This window comes from Cricetulus griseus, chromosome 4, assembly GCF_003668045.3.
Source record: "Cricetulus griseus strain 17A/GY chromosome 4, alternate assembly CriGri-PICRH-1.0, whole genome shotgun sequence".
NCBI lineage: Eukaryota > Metazoa > Chordata > Mammalia > Rodentia > Cricetidae > Cricetulus > Cricetulus griseus.
In genome coordinates this window covers 13,562,530-13,586,997 of record NC_048597.1, presented here as the reverse complement: position 1 = coordinate 13,586,997, position 24,468 = coordinate 13,562,530, and positions in this window count along the sequence as shown.

Here is a 24,468-nt window from a genome sequence, read left to right as displayed (position 1 = left end):
CTCATAGAAGCCAAACAGTTGTTCAATTCAAAGTCCAAAGCTTTCCATATTCCTCCAATGAGAAATCAGGGTAAGGTTCTTCACAGCATAATCCCAATTTTTGGTGCCAACTTCTGCATTAGTTACTTTTCTGTTACTGTGTAATTAAAAATGCTCATCAAAAATTGTGAAACTGAGCCAGGCGGTAGTGGCACATGCCTTTAATCCCAGCACTCGAGAGGTAGAGGCAGGTGGATCTCTGTGAGTTCGAGACCAGCCTGGTCTACAAGAGCTAGTTCCAGGACAGCCTCCAAAGCCACAGAGAAGCCCTGTCTCCAAAAACCAAAAAAAAAAATTGTGAAACTGAAAATATTATTTGACTACTGTTCTAGAGAGATATGAGTTTATAGTGAGAACAGTGCAACTTCTAAAATGAATGCTGAGGACAATAATCTGTCATGACTAACCTGACTTGTGTTCATTTATCTGTTTCAATCAAGGACATCTCAGTGGCCAACACCTCAATTACTTCTCCAAGAAATAAAAGAACAATGTATAATTTATAGAGCTCTAGAAGTAGGTTTTGCTGGGAAGAAACAGGGTTTGTGAAATCAATTAACTAACTTCTTGATTTGTTGAACATTGACCCTAGAAGACTGAAATTAAACTTCTGACGAATAGAAGACCTTTTAGTTTTACTCTTGACCTTCTACTATGTGGGATTTCATTCCCTCTTTGAGTGGTTTCATCAGTATAACATTATTAAACATTGAAGAAATCTGCTCAAATAGTTTATCAAGACATCATGGAGCAAATGCACTAGTATTAAATTATGTGACACAATACTTAATACAAGGTAGGTTTCTATATAAATCTGTTTCTACTTGCACAGATTTTTAGCCTTCTACATTATAATTTCCAGTTTTTGAAATATTAACTGTACTTTAAGGATTATGATATATACTTTAAAAACATAACCTTAAGGAGATATAAATATTTTCTTTCTGGTGAATGTTAGCTTGTAAATGTTTGTACGTTATTTTGCCCACAAATCTAATCATAAAAAACAAATCTCATGGGGTCATGTTACTAGAAAAAGAATGATGTTAAAGTCTTTGTTTAATTTTCTGAAATATGTGAAATTTAACTTTTAACATTCAGAGAAGTTTCTTTAGTCTGTTTCTTACAGTAGTTAATAACATCAGAATAATGCATTATTTAGACTATTCTATTTTCATGAAAATTGATTTAGACATTACCAACTCATTTTAAAATATGGTTACAATTTTGGAATGCCTATACAATTGAATAATATTCATAATAACCAATAAATAGTGTTCATAGATACTTACAAACTCTTACTGTTAAAAACTTCTCAATAGACTGCTCCTGGAGACTAATTTAATCATATTAAATTGATATTACTTGAAGATACCTTAATACTAAATAAATGATTCTAGGCTGAGTCATCTTACCTTTGATGAAACTTTAAAAAACCGATCAAGCTGTGACAAAAGGTTTTTTAAATGCTTCATTAATTTGTCCTATAACATCATTAAAGGGCAATTTAAACTTTTAGTTTTATGAAATTGGCTATCTTTTAAATGGAAAGTGTGACAACAGCCTCTGTAAGCTTGACCTAATTATAATCTGAAAGGCTGTTGTTTTAAAATGCCAAATGCACCTTTCTACTTCCTCCAGAGAGTTGGGTAGTATTTGAACTTTGGCTACTAGGTTTCACACATTGTGTTAACTGCATGTCCAGACATGGCCTATTACCTTGCAGGTTTAAAGAGTAAAGCACCAGAATGCAAAATGTCATTAGAGAGGGAAACCATAATTTTGATAATAAATACATTAAAGATGGCAATCTCCTGTATTTATGACATGGACATTAGTGAATTATGAGTACAATGACAAATAGTAATTATTGTAAATAAACTTTCATATCATGTATACCGGACTAGGTCTTTTTATATGTTATTTTAAATTATTGTAAAATATCTATTTCAGCCATTGAGAAGTCAATAATCTCATAGAAGATTTACATGTAGTAAAAAAAACCAACAAAAAGACAAAAAAATAAGATTCCTTGATGAATTCTGTTCCTTTGGACCAATAAAATTTTATGTCTGAAGACAGACAAACAAGGCAAAGTGACTGAAATAATTCTTAAACCTCATTGATATAACTAATAGAGGAATGCTCAATTGTTCAAACACAAACAGTAACTGTGATTCCATGTATATGTGTGACTAAATAACATATGTTAATTAAATTTCTTTATCTGACAGATTCAAAGGAATTACTAGAAAAAGAGAGACACCTTCTTTAAGAAAATTATTATGTCACATGACAAGGGCAATAATAAAATGTTGTATAATAACATGAAAGAAAGAGCTTAAATGACTCTCATATTCAAAAGGCTTTTGTATCAAGTAGGTCGCCTCAACTTATTTAAATGAGGAATATATTTATAGATACACATTTAATCAATTAGACATGATTGCTATATTCCATATCTCATTTACATATTCAAATAATGTTTAATTGACTTCTTATTGTTTAAAATAATAAAAAATCACTGTTCTAATTACAAAAAATCAGGTAATTCTGTCATAGCTTACTTGCACTGAAATGTTTATTTGCATTTTTTAACAATTACAAGAGATATTTCTTTATATATTAAAATAAGCTCAAGTGAAAGACAAAAGGAAAATAATCCCCTAAATCTGAAAGTTAGAACTAAAGTGCTGAGAAAATCTGCTAAAGTTCAAGTTTGGGCCTGGTAGGATGGCTCTAAGCATAAGAGCACTTCCTGTTCTGCCAGACGACTCTGGTACAACTAATTGAACCAATATGATAGCTCACAACCGTCTGTAATGACAGTACCAAAGGGATGTGATACCTTTTCATATTCTCTGTAAATACTGAATCCACGTGGTTCACATACATCACCTGCATACATTCAGGCAAACTGAATGACATATAAAACTATATCTAAATAAATAAAGTTCATATTACATAGTCTTTTGTAATTAAATATAAATCATAGACAATGCATTGTAAACTAATTAATGGCCCATATATACATTATCTAGTTAATAAATTTTTATGCATAGCTATATATAAATCTTTATATAGTTTTATTTAAGATAATGACATATATATATAATATTAGTTGAGAATTTTCTTTTGAGATTTTTCTAAACTTAGAAACAATCTTATTTTACAAATCAATCCCAGTTACCTCTCTGTCCCATCCTTCCATGTCCCCACCAAACAATCCAACCCACCACCTATCAACTCCCCAGGGAGAGTGAGGTATTCCATTGAGAATCATCAAAGTCTATCATATCATTTGGGGGAGGGCCTAGGTCCTTCCCCATGTATCTAGGCTGAATGAGTAGAGAATTTCCATCTAGTTAATAGTTAAATGAACATTAAATTTACCCTAATCTACAAAAAGCAATTATATCTAATGATATTTGACAATACAAATAGTGACTCTCAGAAATTTTTAACTTCATATCAATATCAAAATTCATTTCTCTACTTCAACCTTTTGTACAACATAATCTCTCTGTTCTTATCATAAGATGACTTTCCACTGTCACAATTAAATATTGCAATACTAAAACAGTAAGTAACCAAGAGCAATGAGTTAGAATTAATTTAGAAACTGATCCATTTTCAAGCATGCTAAATTTTGAAATTATTGTAACTCAATTACTTCCTACAGAATAATTAGGTTAAGATTTTTACTTGTGATGACCACTTCACATGTATTCTAATGATCTCTAACCAAACAGAATACCATATGTGGAAATGACTTACAACTTTTAACTGATATGGTATGTATATAATTTTGAATATGTCATATGGGATAATATTTTGTTTCTCAATTGAGCTCTGAGCACAGACACTTTAATGACTGTACAGAATATGTGTTTATATTATGCTAGGTACTTGTACTAAAAGAAATGAGTCAGCCTCTATTGTCCTCATAGTGTCTATTAGAATTTAAACAATCAAAATAAAGGAGAGCACACATTTTCTGATGTGCACCCTTGACAGCAAGAATTAGGGAAAGGCAGCATTTACAAAGGAACCTGACTTTTGGAGGGAGAGACACGATGGTGATGCTGGTGGCCTTACAAAACTTGAAGGACTCCTTCTCAGCATGGTAGTCATAGTAACCACTTACAGAGAAGCAAACTGTAGGAATATTTTGAAATTCTTGACAAGGGTTGAACAGAAACAAGGACAAGCCATACAGAGTACTTCCCAAACTGATCATTAAGATGTAATTAAAATCAATGCCCTGTTTTCTCTACTAAATACTTTATGTTGAATAAGTAATTACAACAAACAATAGAAGGTAGTATGAAAAAGTAAAAGCAACATTATCAAAGCAAATTGGTGCTTTTCCCCCCTTAATTCTGCTTCTTACTCTAACACATTTCTGAATACTGCTAGAATTATTCTGTGATGAATTAATTGGAGCTTTTGATTCTGGTATTGGCTTTAAATTGTTATTTTTAGTTATATTTAGTGCTTTTTCAACACATAAACTGTGAATTTGTATGCATATGTAAACTACACTCTATCTTAATATGTGCTTTGTGGTTGTACAAGCCCAATATGGGTGTCATTGACTTGAAGTTATAAGTAATCATATTTTGTTACTATAGTATTAAGTCCCCATTTCCTTTTTATTTAGAGAATATGTTATTACTTTACATAATTATGCATATATTAACAAGGTCTTACATATTCTTCTCAGTGCTTTACCAATGTACAAATGGAATATATTAAGCTTGTTTCTAGAACAATACTTCAGTTAATTTATGTACAATGCTAACACAAAATAGTTAAATGACAATGAATAAAGATCATATCTTATATGTGGCATCCAAAAGACATGTCAAATCATGCAAAGAATTAAAAACAAGACATGTCAAATCATGCAAAGAATTAAAAACATGCCCTCAGTTTAGCATGCAATATCATTCTACTCTTTTTTTCCTGTTCATTGTATTTTTTCCTCATGTATTATTGAATCAAGCTATATGATACGTGGTAAGTTAGACTATGAGCTATGGAGTTAATTCAAGTGACATTTAAAAAGGACTAATGCTTGTCCCATGTTCATTTCAGCCAAAGAGATATTTTAACTTTCATTAATGGTGACATTTTCAACTTCATTCTCATACAGTCTGTCCACAAATTGTTTCCTAATTATCATTTATTGATCTTATTCCATCCGTCATTCTATTCTGACTGTAGAGATGGGCTTGAACAATTCAAAGAGAGGTCCCATGAAATTGATAACTACAGTTTCAGGATCTTCAAATGATCCATTTTGGAGCTATTTGTAGCATTGTAAGTTTAATATGATGACATGGCTACTGAGAGACATTTTGACATGCCATGACAATGGGAATGGACCAAATGAGTTCAGACTTTCCATCAAATATGCCAAGGTACCAATAAGCTGGATGACATAATTTTAAAATTCCCAAATATTTTTGTCTGTAAGAAACCCCTAATTCCTTAAACACAAAAATATGAAGCAAAACAAAAATATTTTAATTATGTATTCTATGTGCATACCAATAGTAGACCACGAAGTAGACCTCCTATACTTGCCAAAATTATTTCTTCATTAAATGAAAAGACATGTCCTCTCAGATGTTAAGGCTTCCATCCTTGTTTCTTCATGAAGTAAATGAAAAAAATATATTGTTTCTTGTATCAGACAAAGAGTACAGGAAAAGCAAGGGCCAAGATCTTTCCAGGACATTATGTAATCTCAATGTATCAGCTATAATAATTAATGTAATTTTATTACAACAAGGAAATTATTGGTATATTCTTCAGCCAGATGAATAAATATAATAGATGTATACTTTAGAATAAGAATAATACTTACAGAGTTTGCTGAAGTCTTGGTATTTTTTCTATAGTTCTTTTGCAACACCTGTACATATGATTCACCAAAGTATATATTTACTCAGGCCTCTAACTGCTCTTTAAACCCTCAATATCCACAGAGTGAACTTTGCATCTAATCTTCTTTAAGTTTCAACATAGACTCTCATGACAAAAACTGTCTCTTAGCTTCTGAAAATCTTCCCTGTCAGATTTGATTTAGCTTATGTGACTTGATTTTTGTGCCATCCCAATGTGGCCTAGAAATCATTTTCAAAGTCAGAAGTAACTTATTCTAACTAATTCTGTCATTTATCATCATTTTAAGTCTCTCTTGAGCAAACTGTGGATTGCACTAAATTGTGCAATATGGTCTGGAAATATATCTTATTGTCTAGAGAATCCTAAAACTCAGACTGTAAAGCTCTTTTCAATTAGGGTTTTGTGTAGGATTTCAGTTATAGTAAAACTCGTAAATCAGGAGATGCACTGGACTTGAGGAAGGAAGGAGAAGAGGTTTACTGGTCTTGCAGTTTGCTGAATACATAGAATGCTGCAGTGCTTCACTCAAAAATATAAAATTCATCTGCAATAATTTGGTTTGGTCAATAAAATAAGAATTTAGATAGCATAAATATGTAAATATTGATATAAAAAGGAATCAATATTCTCACAATACTTTAACAATCCTGAAGTTTTTATTTTCCTTATATCATATTTAACATGACAACATCATTATCATAATGTTATTCTACCATAAAAATTTTATTTATAATTGATTTAATGACAGGACAGGAAAGCTGAGACTACATGTTGTACACACTTGTGTTATTAGGGGTATAACTTTAATGTACATTAATGATTTTTAACCACTTTTAATTTATTCTCTGCATTTTATTTTGGATGTGTTATTCAAAATGAGAAATTCACTTTAAGAACAGAAAGGATTGTTTATACATGGAATTTCATGCCATGGTTGTCTTCCTTGATTGTTGTACATCTCTGGTGAACAATATATTAGAAGCAAAGGAGTGTCCTTAAAGAAAATTTCTCAGCTTTTGACAGCTGGGAACCAGAGCAGAAAACTGGATATCTAGCCTGAATTAAGATTCACAGTCAAAATTCTGCTAATAAGATTTTCTCTTCTAGCCCAGTTCCACTAACTCCTACTGGAATATTCAACTGCACAAGTATCGCTTGTATTACTCATTGGCTCTTTTGGAGATTTCCTGACTAAAACTATGGGAATGCCTGTGGAAACACCCCCATAGTTTTCTACTGTGTAGTAGTTACTCTGATCAGTCAACTACATAGTCAGAGTTAAAAAATCTCACCATCTCCTAATGATCATGCATGGTTATGGTTCTACTGCAAGCTTGACCTTTGCTTCAGTTCTCACAAATGAGAGAAAATACGATGTTTCCTTTCGCATCCAACTTAATTGGTTTAACCTGATATCCTCAAATTCCATTTATTTCATTCAAGAGACAGAAAATTATTTTTCATTATATCTGAAAGAAATTAATTGGGTACTGTATTATTCAAGAGGGACACAACCAATTATGTGTGTGTGTGTGTTTGTGTGTAAATGTGTGCACATATGTATGTATGTATGTTTATATGTACATGTACTATTTTACAAGGATTTCTTTGATTAGCTCAGTTGATATTGGAAGGATAGTCTAACAATGGCTTTGTGTACACTGAAAAGACTGGGAAGGTGATATATGCTCAGTCCACAAGACTGGATGCCTCAGCAGCCCCACAGTGATATTGAAAGTTTGGAAATCTTCTAGAATGTCAGTGGTGGTTGTAGCATTGAAGGACGGCAAACAGAATGCACGGGCAAAAAGAGTAGCAAGGGAGTTATGAGATACTTACAACATCAATGAGTAAATGTATTAGTTACCTAGTGCCACTGGAGAAAAGCAAGTAGTAGGAGAGCTTTTCCCTGAGGCTTCTTTATATCCAGAAGGTGCTCTTCACTCTTGAAGAGGGTCTTCCATTCTCAGTTAATTAAAAAAGATCCTCATAGGCTATCTCAAATGCATGTCTCTTTGTTAATCTCAGGTAAATGAACTTCATGATATTCATTTCTCCATTTATCTGTTGTTAAAGACATAGGCTGATGTCCACCTACCTTTTATATATTGTGAGTATTGTTTTAATTAACATGAATCTCAGATATTTCTCTCAAGTATTTATTACATCAATCTTGACAAAACATGTTACTTCTGTTTTAATTATTTCAGAAACTTCCATTATCTTTTCCACTGTGACTAATTTTTTTCACACAAGTAGTGTAGGGAGACACCCTAGGCCCACCCAATAGTCATGGGACAGGTGCCAGGTGGATCCAGGACTTGCCCATAAGGGCGTGGTGAAGGAAAGCCAGTGCGATGTAAGGGAGCTGAACTGGAAGACCCTAGCCCTTTTCTGGCTGCGCTTGCTGGGTTCCTGTAACCTCCCTCTGGTCTGCATCTTTCCCTGGTGTTTTCTTGAATAAAGAGACTTCACCATGCTGGATCACAGTTCATCTTTGGCGCACGCTCCAACCCATATTCTTCAGTTGGCGCCCAACGTGGGGCATGAACCCGCGACCCTGAGATTAAGAGTCTCATGCTTGTGGTGGCGCACGCTGGTAGGATTTGCTGAAGGAGACAGAGGCAGGAGGATCACGAGTCCCGGATCCACCTGGCACCTCTCCCATGACTATTGGGCGGGGCTAGGGTGTCTCCCTACACAAGTAGTGTCACTATTTCTCCATAGTTTCATTTTGAGCTGTCCCTGTTATTAAATAATTTATCTTCTAAGTGTGATGATATGCTCAGGATATTTTTATTTGCATATGCTTAATGATGATCAATACTAAGTGTGTTTGATATATGATTTCAGTATTTGAATTCTTTCTATTTTAATTGAATTTTTATTATTAAATATTATTTTACTCGTTTATATTCTGGGTATGAATCTGCTGCCTTTTGAAAATCTGAAAGATATATTCTCTCATTTTGCAGGTTGTTTTTTCCATTTTCTCATGCTTTTCAATATTGTGTAGAAGATTCATAATTTGGTTAGTAATGTTTGTTTTTTTGTTTTATATTAATTTATCAAAACTGAAGTTCTGGGAAATCTATGGTTACTTTTAAGAAAAATGTTAAAGTTGCGATAAAGTAATTCAGGAAAATGTATTGCTTCAATGTATATTAGAGCTGGACAAGCAGTAAAAGATCCTACCTGCTTAAAACTGCATGGGGTTCTTTCATTGCATAGACATGAACCACTGTGAAAATCAGTGTACAAGTTAAGTACTGCTTCATGGAGGGATTATGTTCTGAAATTCAGGCAGAGACTGAGGATTTACTTAATCTTGGTGCATAAGTAAAACATCTGCTTCAAAGCAAATATCAACAATCTCAGATTCACAGAGGCCAAATGCTTCCCCACAGATTTATCTTACTTTTCTCAGCCATATAATATTTACCTATTAGCTCTAGCCTGAAATTTATGTTATTGTTAATATATTACTTGTTTAGGCCACAGCAACAATTGTTAACTAACCTTTAGGCACACTCTAGTCAGTATTGCCACTAGAAAGATGACAAAAGTTCTTCTTTTCCACTCAATAAACCTTCTATAAAAACAAGATTTTTTTCTAATTTAAATTAAAAATGGGAGGGGGGAAGAGACACCATGACCTTGGCAACTCTTAAAAAGAAAAAGAAATATCATTAGAGTCTTGGAGCTCACTCTTAGCTATTAGAGAAGACCACACAATGCTCCTTTATCTGAAGACGGTAATTGCTGCTATATATTTATATTTAGAATATATATATATATATATATTATATATATATATATATATGAAAGAATGTGAAGAGCAGAGACCACTCATTGTGCTTCCACAAGTCCTAAGTAGCCCCAGGGAGAAGTGATAGGACTGTGGCAATGACAATCTATGTGCATCCCATCCAAGTAATGTGGAGCATGAAGGGGAACATTAATTTGTACATCACAAGAAATGTGAAAGGGATGGGAGACAATAGAAAATCCTAGGAAGGTCCCATAAAATCATACATGATAGAAAGCATGAGATTTGAGTGTCTATTACTGCAGAATGTGAGATAACATTAATAATTCTCTATTACCTACTGATGAAAGGTACTCTTTCAGTGATCCTTCATCTCATCTTCCACCAACAATCTTGATTTTATATAACAAACTTAGTAACACTGATACTATATTCAGAATACTTCTTGTTCATGAAACAGGTAACTAATATTTTCAACTAAAATTATCCATTTATATACTCACCATGAATATGTATTATATAATCATATTATATCAAAAATACTTCATTCTAATAACTAATTAAACAATACAACTTGTATCTTTCTAGGTGGCCTGAATACTGTTCTCATGTGATCAAACAGCTATATTATCTATTCCTAGCTACACTTTGTCTCACCTTCCAGAACAGAGGGAATCTGAGTAAATTGTTATCAATTAAACACCTGGGAATCTTCAGTAGGACAGGTACTTAAAAGTTAGGTATTGTAGCTTTTATTGTTTACTGGAAAATAAAAGTGATAAATTTGAGAAATCTGCAGAGCAACCTGAGCCCCCTCCTCATTTCCAAGAATCCAAGATAAGTGTGCAAGCTCTTGGCCCCTTCCTTCCTTCCTGCTGTGCTTTTCTATCTCCTCTTAGTCAGCCAAAGAGCTTAATGGTCTTCCTGGGTCTTTTGTTTCTCCATATAAAGTTAAGAATTGTTCTTTCATGGTCTGTGAAGTATCAGCAGCTGGTGGAAGTAGAAGCAGACACCCACAACAAATCACCTAACTGAACTGGAACCCAGATGCAGAGAAAGACAAGTGAAGAGCAAAGGGGTCCAGACCAGGCTGGTGAAACTCACAGAAACAGCTGACTTGAACATCAGGGAACTCTTGCTCCCCCGAATGATAGATGGAATACCAGTATGGGACTGATCCAGACCCCAGGAACATGGGTTTCTGTGAGGAAACCACGGAAATCTACGGGACTTCCTGTAGTAGTTCAGTACTTATCCCTAGCATAGGTGTGGATTTTGGGAGTCCATTCCATATAGAGGAATACTCCCTGAGCCAAGACACACGGGGGCGGGCCTAGGCCCTATCCCAAAGGATAAAATAGACTCTGATGACACCCTATGGAAGGCCTTACCATCCAGGGGGAGCAGAAAGGATATGTGATAGATAGGGTTTTAGTTGGGGTGGGTGGTAGGGAAGCACAGGATGGAGATGGGAACTGGGATTGTCATGTAAAACAATCCTGTTTGTAACTCAAATAAAAATAAATTGAAAAATAATAATAAAAAAAAATGAGCTCAATGGTCTCTCTGGTAAGCTTAATGTACTCTCTGATCAGCTCCAAACCAAAGTTGGCAGCAAGGTGTTCTGGAGCAGTTAACAGGAGCAAATTCCCCCTAACAGTAAGGGTTTTCATTTGATATAATGCAACTATCTGTTTTGTGGAAAGCAGCAAATAACCTGTTATTTGAGAGATTATTGAATGTAAGCTTGCATGAGATAAGATGTAGGCATTCTTTTTAAAGAGGTCATTGAATATCTGATACTATATTGCAGTTGCACTTTGGAGAGGAAGGATAAATTTGAGGTTTGTGTAATACCCATTGTGCAGCCCTTAGTCACTGAATTTCTAGATTCGTTGCTAAGCAGTATATTTACAAGTACTCAGAGGAGTAAATCCTAGAGATAAGACTCATTTATCTTAAGACCGTAATTCAGCTCCTCTAGCAATATCACAATCGGAAAAAATACTTAGTAGCTTGTCTGTACTATTACTTGTATGCATAACCAATGCCAGCAAGAGTGACTGCTAAGGAAATAATTTATACTATATACTACTAGATTGCACACTTTTATAGTTATATGTAATAAATGGAAATATTATCTTTATTATAGGATTAATACTTGATAGAAGAATAGTCAAAGTAACTTGAAAGACAATTTGTCAAATTATCATCTTTGGATGTTATTGTATTTCATTTCTGGAATAGTCCAGTTTTCATTGTATGTGCAACATAGGTCTTCAGTATACTTGGTTTTCCTTTTTAACAGTAGAAATATGTAGGAAAGAAAATAGTTTCTGGGCTTTTGACTTTTATTTAGAAACATTAACTTAAGTCAGGGTTTCCCAGGAAAAAGGTTCCTTTGCAGATCAGGGCCGAGAAATATCACAAAGATCATGCATACCATGCAATGGACACAAGAGATTTATTGGAAGGGACAGGGAGGGAAAGAGAGGAGGCCAGAGAAAGAGGAGTCGTAGAGGAAAAGGAAGAGATGTTTTGATACAATCTATTTGTACACTGTGGAGATGTGTGTCTGTCCTTCCTCACTTTGCCTAAGGCACCTTATGATTGGTTTAATGAAGAGCTGAATGGCAAACAGGAGAGTATAGGTAGTACTATCTGTGGGAAGAATCTGAGAAGCAGGGAATTCACCAGCCACACATGGAGGAAATGGGATATACTCTACAGGGTACAGGTAAGAAGCCACTTGACTGAACGTAGATTAATGTAAATTGGTTAATTTAAGTTTTAAGAACTAGTTGGGAACAAGACTAAGCTAAGGCAAAGCTTTCAATGTCATTATTTGGGAGCTGGTGTTCCAAAGAAAGTCCTACTACAGAGAGGGAGGAGAGGAAGCCTTGATGGCAGGGACTTTATACAGGGTATTGGTCTTGGGATGACAGTAGAAATGTGACCATCTGGAGGCTGCTGCTGTTGTGGTTGCTGCAACTGAATGGGCTGGAGGCATACAAGGTTCTTGAATTTGAGCAGTTTCCAACAATATATGAAATAAATATATGTGTAATAGGAAGAAACAATTGTCATCCATGGGGTGTTGTGCAAATTAGTGTTTGGTCTTACATTTCTTGTTCTTGAAACCTGCTCAACTTTGAGAGAAAGACCTTTATTTCTCACTTGAGAATAGTTTCTTGGAAGATGAATATCACAAAGATCAACTAAACAAAGTATACGTTAAAATATAGTTATACATCTTTCCTTTGAGAACTGGAAATATCAAAAGGTATTCATTCCCATTTGAGAACAACGTGGAACACATTCAGCCATTGTAAATAAAACTGTTAAAATTTCTACCATAAAAAAACAAAATCTGTATAGATTATGAAAAATATATTAATATAAATGATATGGAAATAAGTCAAAATTTATATTAGCAAAAACATATAAACAAACAAGATTTTTTTTTACAGACAACTAGATCTTGAATGTGCATTTTTTCCTTTAAAGGATTCAGCATAGGCCATCCACAGTTAAATTTTATTAACATAGGCATGAAGAAATGACTCAATGAATAAAAATACTTCCTTGCAAATAGCAGGACCAGACTTTGGATTTTACCACCTAGGTAAATGTAAAATGTGGTCCCAGTCACACCTCCAACTTCAAGGATTACTGAGGCTTGCTGGCTACTACTCTAGCCATAAAACACAGACTTCAAATGAAGTGACAGTCCCTGCTATCAGGTGGAGCAGAGTAGAGGGGAGCAATTGACAATCGCCTGTCTTTCAGTTGCACAAAGGTTTGCCCCCACATACTAGTGCATACATAAAAATAAAAACATCTAAAGTATTTATGACCACATTTCTGTGAAAATATGAGTACTTCTTTCACTAACACTCATGAAAACTCACAGGTAGCTTTCCTAAATAAAGAAAAACTGACATTTATTATTAAATAAAACATCGTGATATTTTTGGACCTCATTCTGCTTAAGTAATTTAAAAATATTTTTAGCATAGACATCTATACCCAGAGGTAAATCTTAAAATAAAATGCTTGTATTCCTGGTAATTTCATTTCCAGAAAAAAGAATATTATGACTCTTTTGCCTCATAACACCTGTTCAGTATAAATTCTCTATCTGCCATGCAATGCCTATTTATCCCACATGCAAAGCTTCGGGGCAATGTTTTTAATTCTGTGCAATGTAAGTAGCTCTTTTGAAAAATAACAAAATTTTCTTATAGAAAGTCTTGTATTAGAACTTGCTTTATTTAATCATATTTTCCCTAGATAATCCCCAAATCACATCAAACTGTGCATACTGCTAGTGTGGGTTTCTCACTGCTGTAGAGCATAGTAGGTGCCATTCATTCATATTTATGATAAGCTTCTGCTAAAGGCAGTCTAGTCTTTTACTACCATGTTTCTTAAAAGTCTTCTAACCTTGTTGGTTGACCATTTTAAAAGACATTTCCACACTATGGTATATTCAGATTTCTGCATAATGTAATGTGCATTATGAAAATAAAAATAATAAGCTGATGAAAAATTCCAGTGCAGGGAATAAACTATTCCTTTTCTACTTACTGTTCAGTGAGGTTCTATAGATCTTCTAAAACCGTAAAGGCTCTTCCCATTGCTCTTGTTTCCTCTCCAGAATTTGATGATAGCATCCTCTTTCTGAAGACATTACATACTTGAGTAATAAGGCATCAGTAAATCAATTTGTACCTACCTAGAAGGTAGATATCAACTAGCTATTTCTCATTGTGTTAGAAGCTTCTACACAAGCTCCAACACTTTACTCAGTTGTGAGTCTTATAAACTACAGTAATGATGGTTGCTCACTGGGTGTTATAGAGATAATTAATTGCTTTCTGAATGGACTTATTTCTGCCATAGGAAGAAGTGAATGTCTAGTACTGTAAGTTGTGGTCATATATTATTTATGATGTAATAAAGGTTGTGTGAAGGATAAAAATGCAAAGACAGCTATACTAGTTAGATATTGACACTGGGCAGTGATGACACACATCTTTAATTTCAGGATTTAGGAGACAAAGACAGATGGATCTCTATGAGTCCAAGGCCACTCAGGGCTACACAAGATTGAATCAGTCTGAAAGAGAAACTGCTCACATAAATGAGATCTCAGCACTTGGGATAGCATGTCTTTAATCCCAGCACAAGGAAGTTGGAAACGGGAGTGATATGGCTGGACAGTGAAAGGAATACAAGGCAGGAGGAGACAGGAGGTCAGAGCATTTTGCCTCTGAGGATTCATGGAGACACATCAGCCATGTTGGTCTGAGGAAGAGGTAAGAGCTAGTGGCTAGCTTCTTTGCTTCTCTGAACTTCATCTTGAAGCTTGAACAGCAATGTCTGTCTCTGGGTTTTTATTTTTCATATTATAGTAAGTCACACCAAGAACACAGATGCTGTGGAGCTCACAGACCCAAGGGATAATGTTGTTATTCTGCTAAATGGACATTGTATTAAACTTTAAAGCCTGTCTCTTTACTCATAGATTAGTAAGCCTCTCAGACAGTGGTTAACTCAGTAACTTAACAACTGCTTAAATTTAAGAGAATAAATGTCAGTGGGTTCTAAATCAAAATTTGGACATCCATTTCACACTTATGCCCTCTTCAATTTATAAGAAACTTCAAAAAAAGGGGATGGGTTGTGCAGAATTGTAAATTATTAAGTTCATGGAGGACTGGGCTGAAACGGTGTCTTGTCTTCTGGACAAGACTGGCAGTTCCCAGCAGCTCTCATAGCAAGCACAAAGTCTATATAACATGAAGTCAGTCATAAATCCTGAATAGGAGAAAGGGGCTAAATAACCTTGTCCCCAAACTGATGATTGGTGGTTTCTTGGAGAGAATAAGTCTGTTGTCTTGATAGGTGTAACCCTGGTATATTCAGCAATTACCTGCAGATAGTATTCCCAAGAGTATACAAACAGCACAGAACAGATTCAGTGGATTATTAAAAATAATACAGGCACACATTCATACACACTCACACACTCACACACTCACACACAGATACATATACATACACAAATGAAAAGACAGAGAGAGGTGTGAAGGAAGGGAGAAGGGAAAGGATACAAAATTTGTGAAATAGTCTCTCTGGTCCAATAAACACCTTGGCTGCCATATTTAACAGATGTCTTTGAGGGATTTGAGATCTGCAACAACCTCTCAAGTTTTTTATTTTCTTTAATATACTTGATTTTGAATGTTATTTTATATTAAACAAACTAAATTATCTTTAAACTTGTTTTGATTTACTTGTTTAGACTTATCTTTGACAACATATACAAAATATTATAATGGGAAGTATAAATTGGCTTCTCCCTCCAAGCTTGTTTCTATAACTATGTTTCACAACATGACTACAAAGATGCTTATGAGCTCATGGAAGAATTTGATCATTTATATGGTGGGTGACCATTAACTTGTATGTCTGAGTCATCTTTATAGGTTCAAAATGTGTTAACTTCTACATGATTAAGATTCCATGAATTCAGCCCTGTTATTTTTGAGTCTTAAAATGTGTAAATATTGAATTAAAGATCCTTTAATATCAAAATAAAATTTTACCATAAATATAATACTGGGGTTTTATTTTCCTTATCATTTTAAGTGTAATTTTAATAAACTTCATAGTATTTTTTTTGAGTATGACAACACTGGCCTCTGTACAAAGAAGTGTCCCACACCATACCTCCCTCAGAGTCTTGACAAAACTGTCCTCAAGTAGGTCATTGGAGAGTCCAAAGTCTTACTAAGTCTCACTAGTCACTTAAGTCCTTCTGCCAAAGGAAACTATCTTCAATCTTTTAGGGATAATAAGGAAAAATGGAATCTGCCCTGGGCCATCTGTCACCAACAACGTTATCTGCCGCTGCACCTGCTTGTACACCGGTTAGCATTCAGTTACTCAATTACCAAAAGAGGTGTGAGCAAACAGTATCCCTTCCTATACACTAGGGCAGCACTTGGGTACCACACCTCAGCAACATGGTATCCACTGCTACTCCTTCCTTCCTTCTTCCTTCCTTCCTTCCTTCCTTCCTTCCTTCCTTCCTTCCTTCCAACCCTCCTTCCTTCTTTCTTTCCCTGATTTTTTTGTTTTATTCTTTTGTCTTTAGAGACAGGGTTTCTCTGTAGCTTTGGAGCATTTCCTGGAACATGTTCTGGAGACCAGGCTGGCCTACAGCTCACAGCGATCTGCCTGCCTCTGCCTCCCGAGTTCTGGGATTAAAGGAGTGTGCCACCAACGCCCGGCACATTGCTACTTCTTCATCTGTCCTCCAAAAGCTGCTTGGACAATGTAACAATATTATAATAAAGAGTTCATGATTGAAGACTTTCAAATAGAAAGATTATCTTGGATTATGTTTTTGGAGACGTTAAAATCACAATAGTCCTCAGGGAGGGTGACCAGTAAGTTACAGACAGGGTGTTTCAGTAAGATGATAGGTGATGATAGACGGATGCACAGGGATATAAAAAAAATGAAACATCATTTCGTTCACATCTCTCCATCACCCCTTCTCCATTCTGAATATATGTACCTGAAAATTTCTATACTGCTGACTTTGAATATGCAGTAGGGGTCAGAGGTGGATTGTAACTCTAGGAATGCAGTCTGAGCTAGAGCTGTAGAGACTGGTAAGGTAAATAATTGGTTTGTCACCTTTAGTTTCCAGAGAGAATGGAACCAGGCAACCACTGAAAACTCTAAGCTCCAGACAAAGGGCATCTTTAAGTAACTGAATCCTAAAGTTCATTCCTAACATCATTAGGAAACTATAGTAATCACCCATATATATCAGCATTTAGAGAAACAAGGAAAGAACCAAGTGAATGACTTATATTACCCACTGACTAAAATGACCATTTACAATTGTTTCTTCCTAGGCTTCCTAAATAGAAGTGTTCTTGAGTTAATAGCCTTAGAATTAAAGTGCTAATTTTAGCAAAATTCCAGGACTTTTCACACATCTTCCTCTATGAATTTAAGCAGTGTTCCCTAAATATTCAACGACTCTGTGTTGCCAAGTACTTGTTTATGAAGCATACTGGGCCAGAAACTCAAAGCACGGCTGGTTTTGAATTCAAATGGCCACAGAGGTTATTGTCTTTAGATTGTTCATTTTGTAACTCGGCTTCTGAAATTGGGTGCCGGCCACTGCTGCAACATTTTCTAAAACAAGCAGACATTTTGCCCTGGCTAAGACACAGATGCCTCTTTCTCACAGCCGGCAACTCTATTATAGCAAAATAAATAATAAAAGGACAGAAACAATTCAACACTAAAGCCTTTTATATTTTTCCATGGCAGACTACCATTTATTTATTTATTTTTATTTTGTTTTGTTTTGTTTGTTTTATGTATAGCTCCCTCCATCTAATCTCCCCATATACTAATTAACACTTTGATACAAGACTCTGGCTCTATCTGATGCTAGATAAATTCCCTGCCCTGAAATGAAACACTTTTCAGAAACATAATTCTTGTTTTGTTGGAGACTATGGAGAACTTGATATGAATATTTACAGTTATTACCCTGGCCTCTTCTTCCCAATCACTCTCTTTTTGTAATAAGAGTTATCATAATGTCACTCCCAGAATATTATTTTCATGAATGCTCATCTTTGTTTTGGCTGGAAATTTTGTAGTTTCATAGCAAAAATGGTTTCTTCCCCATGCAATGGAATTCAGCAGACAAGCCATGCCTTAGAATGCACACTCATCTCCCAAAATCATGTCCAAGAGCATCATAACCATCTGTCAAAATAAGTTGACTGCATTTCCTGTTGTTTTAAGATGTCTATTATGCAGATTATCCTTGACCTAATGTCTTAGCAAACCCCAGTGTAAGCCTCATAGTGTAAAGTACAAAACACAGTTAACAAAACACAGTTGTGTGATGCATGGTAACACACACACACACACACACACACACACATACACACACACACACACACACAGTTATAAAAGGCTCACAAGCAAACGCTATTCCAAATTCATGTTGAATTAAAGCAGCACTTATAGAAGCAATCACCATGTAAGCTCCATCTAATTTAATGAGACAAAATAGTAAATGGGTATTTATTCAATCTGTTTCCATCATTCAAAATGAAAGGCATTTATATAAGGTATGTATTTTTTAGAAAATATTAGTACATGAACCCTGAAGAAACAAAAAGTATAACTTTCAAAGTAACACCTTTTCACACTAGATTCTATTTAAACATAGTTTTGAAAACAAAAGTAAAATGTATATGTATATGTATATATATATATATATATATATATAATTGTTATTTATTATTTTATACATTTTGTTACATAGTGCATCAGACATCTTTACTTTCCACTCCAGATAAGAATAAAATGTAAATAAATGTTTTCTACTGAAAGTAATGTATACCTGTGATCTCTTTTTCTTTATTACAAACTATCTCTCATACATAGGCATATCTGCTTTATTCTGTGACTGAGACAAATAGCTTTTGAGCATTACATTAATTCTTAATTGTTAATGATTCTACTTCTCAAAAGATATTTTTGACCTAGGGCCTCATTTGTGGGTGAGGGTTTGCAGTTCAGCTGTTTTGGTATTTATTTGCCAGTGTATTACAAAATGGCATGCCCCGTTGTGGCATGTACTGTGGACATGAGGGTCATATGCTTTCATAAGACTTCAATCATAAGAGTTCAAAGTGTTGCCATTCCTCATCAATGTGTGGCAGTGGTCTCAACCCTCCTAATTCTACCATTTGTTTAAAATACAGTTCCTCTTTTTTTTGTAATTTTTTTTATTAGTTCAAATTAGGAGCAAGCTTGCTTCACATGTCAATCCCTTCTCCCTCTCCATCTCCTCCCCCAATCCCTCCCCTCATCCTCCACCTACTCCCCATCCCATTCACTCTCCCCTCCCCAGGCAGGGTAGGGCCCACAATGGGGGCTCCCCAAAGTCCACCATATCGCCCTGGGTCGGGCCTATGCCCTCCCCCATGTGTCCAGACCAAGAGTGCATACCTTCACATGGGATAGGCTCTCAAAGTCCCTTCTGACACCAGGGAAAAATACTAATCCACAACCCGGGGCCCCCTAGAGTGCCCAGGCCTCCTAATTGAAGTCCATGTTCAGGGGTCTGGATCAGTCCTATACTGGTCTCCCTGACAGCAGTGTGGGGTCCATGTGTTCCCCCTTGTGCGGGCCAGCTAAAAATAAAGAAAGAAAGAAAGAAAGAAAGAAAGAAAGAAAGAAAGAAAGAAAGAAAGAAAGAAAGTTCCTCATGTTCTGCTCACCCCCAACAATAAAATTGTTTTACTTCAGAACTGTAATTTTGCTAGTATCATGTATCATAATTTAAATACCTGGTATGCATGATGATCTCAGGTGACCCCTGTGAAAGTTTCTTTTGATGCCCAAAGGAGATGTGAACTACAGGTTGAGAACCAGTGTTCTGCTGTACCATGGAGACTCTTTCTTTGTCTCTGTCTCTCTTTCCCTATCCCCTCACCCTCTCTCTCCCTCTTTCTCTGCCTGTATCTCTCTATCTCTCTGTCTTCCCCCACTGCCTTTTTTTTTCTTCTGCTGCTCCTATCCCCAGAGGCTGGTTTCCTCCCTCCCCTCCCCTTTTTGCCATTCCCATAATAAAAAAAAAAAAAAATCCTCCACATGAGCTCCGTGGCTGCCTTTTAAATTATAAGTTATAGTGTTATGCAGGAAGGGAGGAGTCATTGCAAGGCAAACTTACAGGGAAAAGAGTTTATTTTGGAACACTAGAGTTAGGCACAACCATTTTGCTCTCACATTGAAATCCACTAAGTGGTTAAAAGCAATAGTTCCTCTTACAAAGACCCAGGTTCTATTGTTAGCACCTGCATGGTGAATAACAGCCATCTATAATTCCCATTCCAGGGAAAAAGACATTGTCTTGTGAAGTCCACAGGCACACTTATGGTGCATAGGCATGCATGCAGTGAAAAAACCCATACACTTATGAAATAATAATATAATTTTTAAAATGATAATGCTACAGTTAAATGTAACACAACACTATTCAGAGATACATTATGATAGAGAACAGGAGAACAGCATAGTTTAAGTTGTTACTCAAATCTAGTTTTTGTTCCTAGTAAAGAGTCAATAGGGACACTTTATTGATAATTTTGAATCTTATATTTCTTCTTCCTCAGTTTCATATACAAAACTACGTGGTAGATTTATAAATATGACATTTCCCCTGATATAGTTTCCTCCATTTTCAGCAAAGATGTGTATGGAACAATCTTACAAAGTTGGAAATTAGTAAGTCAAGCCTGTTCAACTGGGTTTCATTCATCTTTACCTTATTAATTTTATACTTAGCTATTATACAGTCTAATTTATATATGTTCTATAATTATACTCCAGTATTAAATCATATTTGGCTCACAAATTAGTATATTAAATATACACATATCTTCATGTATGTTTTAAAGTTTTATTTCCCCTTTTAATGTTTTAGTAATTGACATGTTGTTGTAATTTGATATATTTTTCTAGTATAAATGCAAAGTTCAGTGAGACTCTTCATTCTAACAGTTGTTAGAATTGTAAAGTTGTCATTTCCTCTCAAATCTGAAGAAGATCACCTTGATCTAAAGTTAAACAAGAAATATTTCCCTCAGCAAGTACAACGTAAGTACATAATATATGCTTGCAAGTTTGCTAGAGCACAATAAAAATAAATGAATATCCAATAATAATTAAAATACAAACCTATCATTCTTAATACATTATGTTCAGCAGAGAGTTTGGAAATGCACAAATTAGAATGCACTTTATCTTTAAAAAGAGATTAAAAGAAGCTAAAGTATTATTGTCACTAATATTATTAAGGAGTGCATTTTGAAAATTACTGTATAGAAAGGAGTATTGTTGTGCGTGGTTATCCATGGGAACACTACCCAAATCTTTGAGAAATGGCAGAAATTTTAAGTACATTTTCTTCTATTTCTACCCCAAAGTTGTTGGTCTAAATTGCTTACTTGCTACAGTGGTTGTGGGCACTCTGTTCTCACCAATAAACAGAGTCCAGTTCCTAACACCCAGGTTGGTCAGCAAATAAGCATCTGAAACTCAGAGAATCCAAGTACTTTTTCTGGAATCTTCAGGCACTGTACACTCACAGATGCAAACACACACACACACACACACACACACACACACACACACACACACACACACGCACACAGAAGGTCCACACTATGTTTTAAATTGTTATTGAATGATTTGATTTGATTTCCTAAATTACTGTTTAAATAAATTGTTCATTAATCACCCATTTTTATTCAATATATCTACTTTTTGTGATGACCAAAATTCAGGTTCAAATGAAACGCTTGCCTTTTAGTTTATTCTAGGAAGGGACTATGTACTTTTAAATAGGGATGCTTTGCAGCTATAAAACATATCTAAGTTTTCCAAACCCAGGGGAAATTAAACATAAAGAGCTTGAATAAACACCAGAGAAAGATTATGAACAATAGCGTATGTTCAGAAGATATCATTTTAATAGTTATTGAATTATTAATCTCTTTTATTTAGAGTTTATTAGAGTTCACTTCAGTTAACAAGCATTGGCTATTTTGCAGTTTTTAAGGTATGTTATATGTGGATATTCATGCATGTTGAGGCCAGAAGTCAATGGCAGGTGTCTTTTTTTATTCCCTGGAGAGCTCATTTTTTGAGATAGCATCTTCCACAAAACCTGAAACTCACAGCTCGGCTATATTACTTGGCAGGTGAGTTCCCAGACCCTATCTGGGATCCCTTTAACACAGGGTTACAGATGGATATTTCCCCATGAGGCTTTTGAAAGAGAGGTGAAGATGTTGAAGAATAATGACTCTCTTTACCAAGTTCAGTTATTTCAACCATGTTTTTAAGACAAAAAGTTTTTTTTGCAAGGCAATTCATATTTTCTCTAATTACAATAGCAAAGGGCATATGGGTTACAAAAGAGATTCTGTCTGTCTGTGTATACCAAACTTGCTTTACATAGAAACTGGTTTATGGAATATCTTTGGTAATGTTCTAAGAGAGAATTTTAGTAATCAAATAGACTGTAAGATGTCTGAACTACAAAGATTTGGTGTTTGAGAATATAGTTAGGTAAGAGAAAATGAGTAGTTTAATTACATTGTAATATCCATGAATAAAATGTAAAAACAAAATGAAGATGTATAGACTGTGATGCTTTCAAGCATGTTTTTCAGTATGTTATAAAATATTGATTGACTAAATATTTCAGGCACTGTACACAACTAGAGTTTCAAATATTACTAAAATTATATATGTTACTTAAACAGAAGTTAACATTTTATTTATGTCAAAACTACATTTGATATTACCTTACATTAAGAACAGGGTCATTGAGAGGTAACTGGTTTGAAATTAGCTTCAAATCAAATGTTCAAGTTCAGCACAATAAAGAATCAAATATTTCTGAACTATCACCATTTCAGAATTTTATGCACTATATTATATTGATGTAATAGACAAAATAAAACACTTTTCTATGGTCTATGAATTGGCCTTTACCTATGCACTCCATAAACTTGTCCATATCTCTATGATAAAACCAAACAAATGGCATACTTCAATAAATCACTATTGGAATGAACAATAAAAATAATAGTGGAATCAACTGGGCAGACTACAGAACTAACTTAACATTAAAAACCTATTTAAGAACAAATACATGTCATTTTTATTCCACTGAAAGCCTTAATTAACTATTTTTCAACACCAAAATTGCTAAAACTCTTAAGATATTAACACTTCTGAAAAGTATTTTTCTGTGACATGAAAAAATTTTAGATGTTATCTTGCAGCCTTTGTTTACATACTACTATGAAGCCCAGTTTCTCAGCTCTTTTTCTTATAGCTCTTTAGAATGCAGAATGACAGTTGATACAGTATTCCACATTTTCCCAATAGGTTCATTACAATCTTATAATACAAAATGCACCAAAATCAATTCCAATAATCCCCATATTCTTTAGTAGTTCCAATACTGTTCAACAGTTTAAGTGCAGTTTCTCCTATTAGACTAATACGTCTATGTGAATTATTAGATGATAGATGATAGATAGTTATATAGACAATAGCTAGATGTTTGATATACAGGAAGAGAGATGCTAGATAGATGATAGATACAGAGATACATAGATGTGACTTATATGTCATAAGTTAAATAGTTATAATATAAAATGGAACAATGGAAACATTTAAATTACAAATTGAAAATTTCAACACAGCAAGGAAATATGAGAACAACAACAATGAAAAGCAAGACCAAAATCAATCAAGGCAAATGACAAATTGTATAGCTCCAAATCTGGCAATGGAATCATCTTTGTTCCAAAGTACTTGGGTAGTGCCACTCCTTTATCTATGAGGCTGACTTTATACATAATCTGTCTCTGGGCTAACTCCACTCTGTGTCTACAGATTTACTTGGTGAATGACTGGTAGTCCTGGCATTGCAAACATGCTAGAGTTTTCAAAGCTACCTCAGCATCATCTTCACCATAGCTTTATGTAATCACCTGTCAAGATTGCCTTTCAAAGACTCTAGCCCTGAAACAGATCACATGGACTCATCTTTTCTGGAATTGAGATATTAGGAACCATATTTTCCTAAACCCTGTTTTTTTATGTCT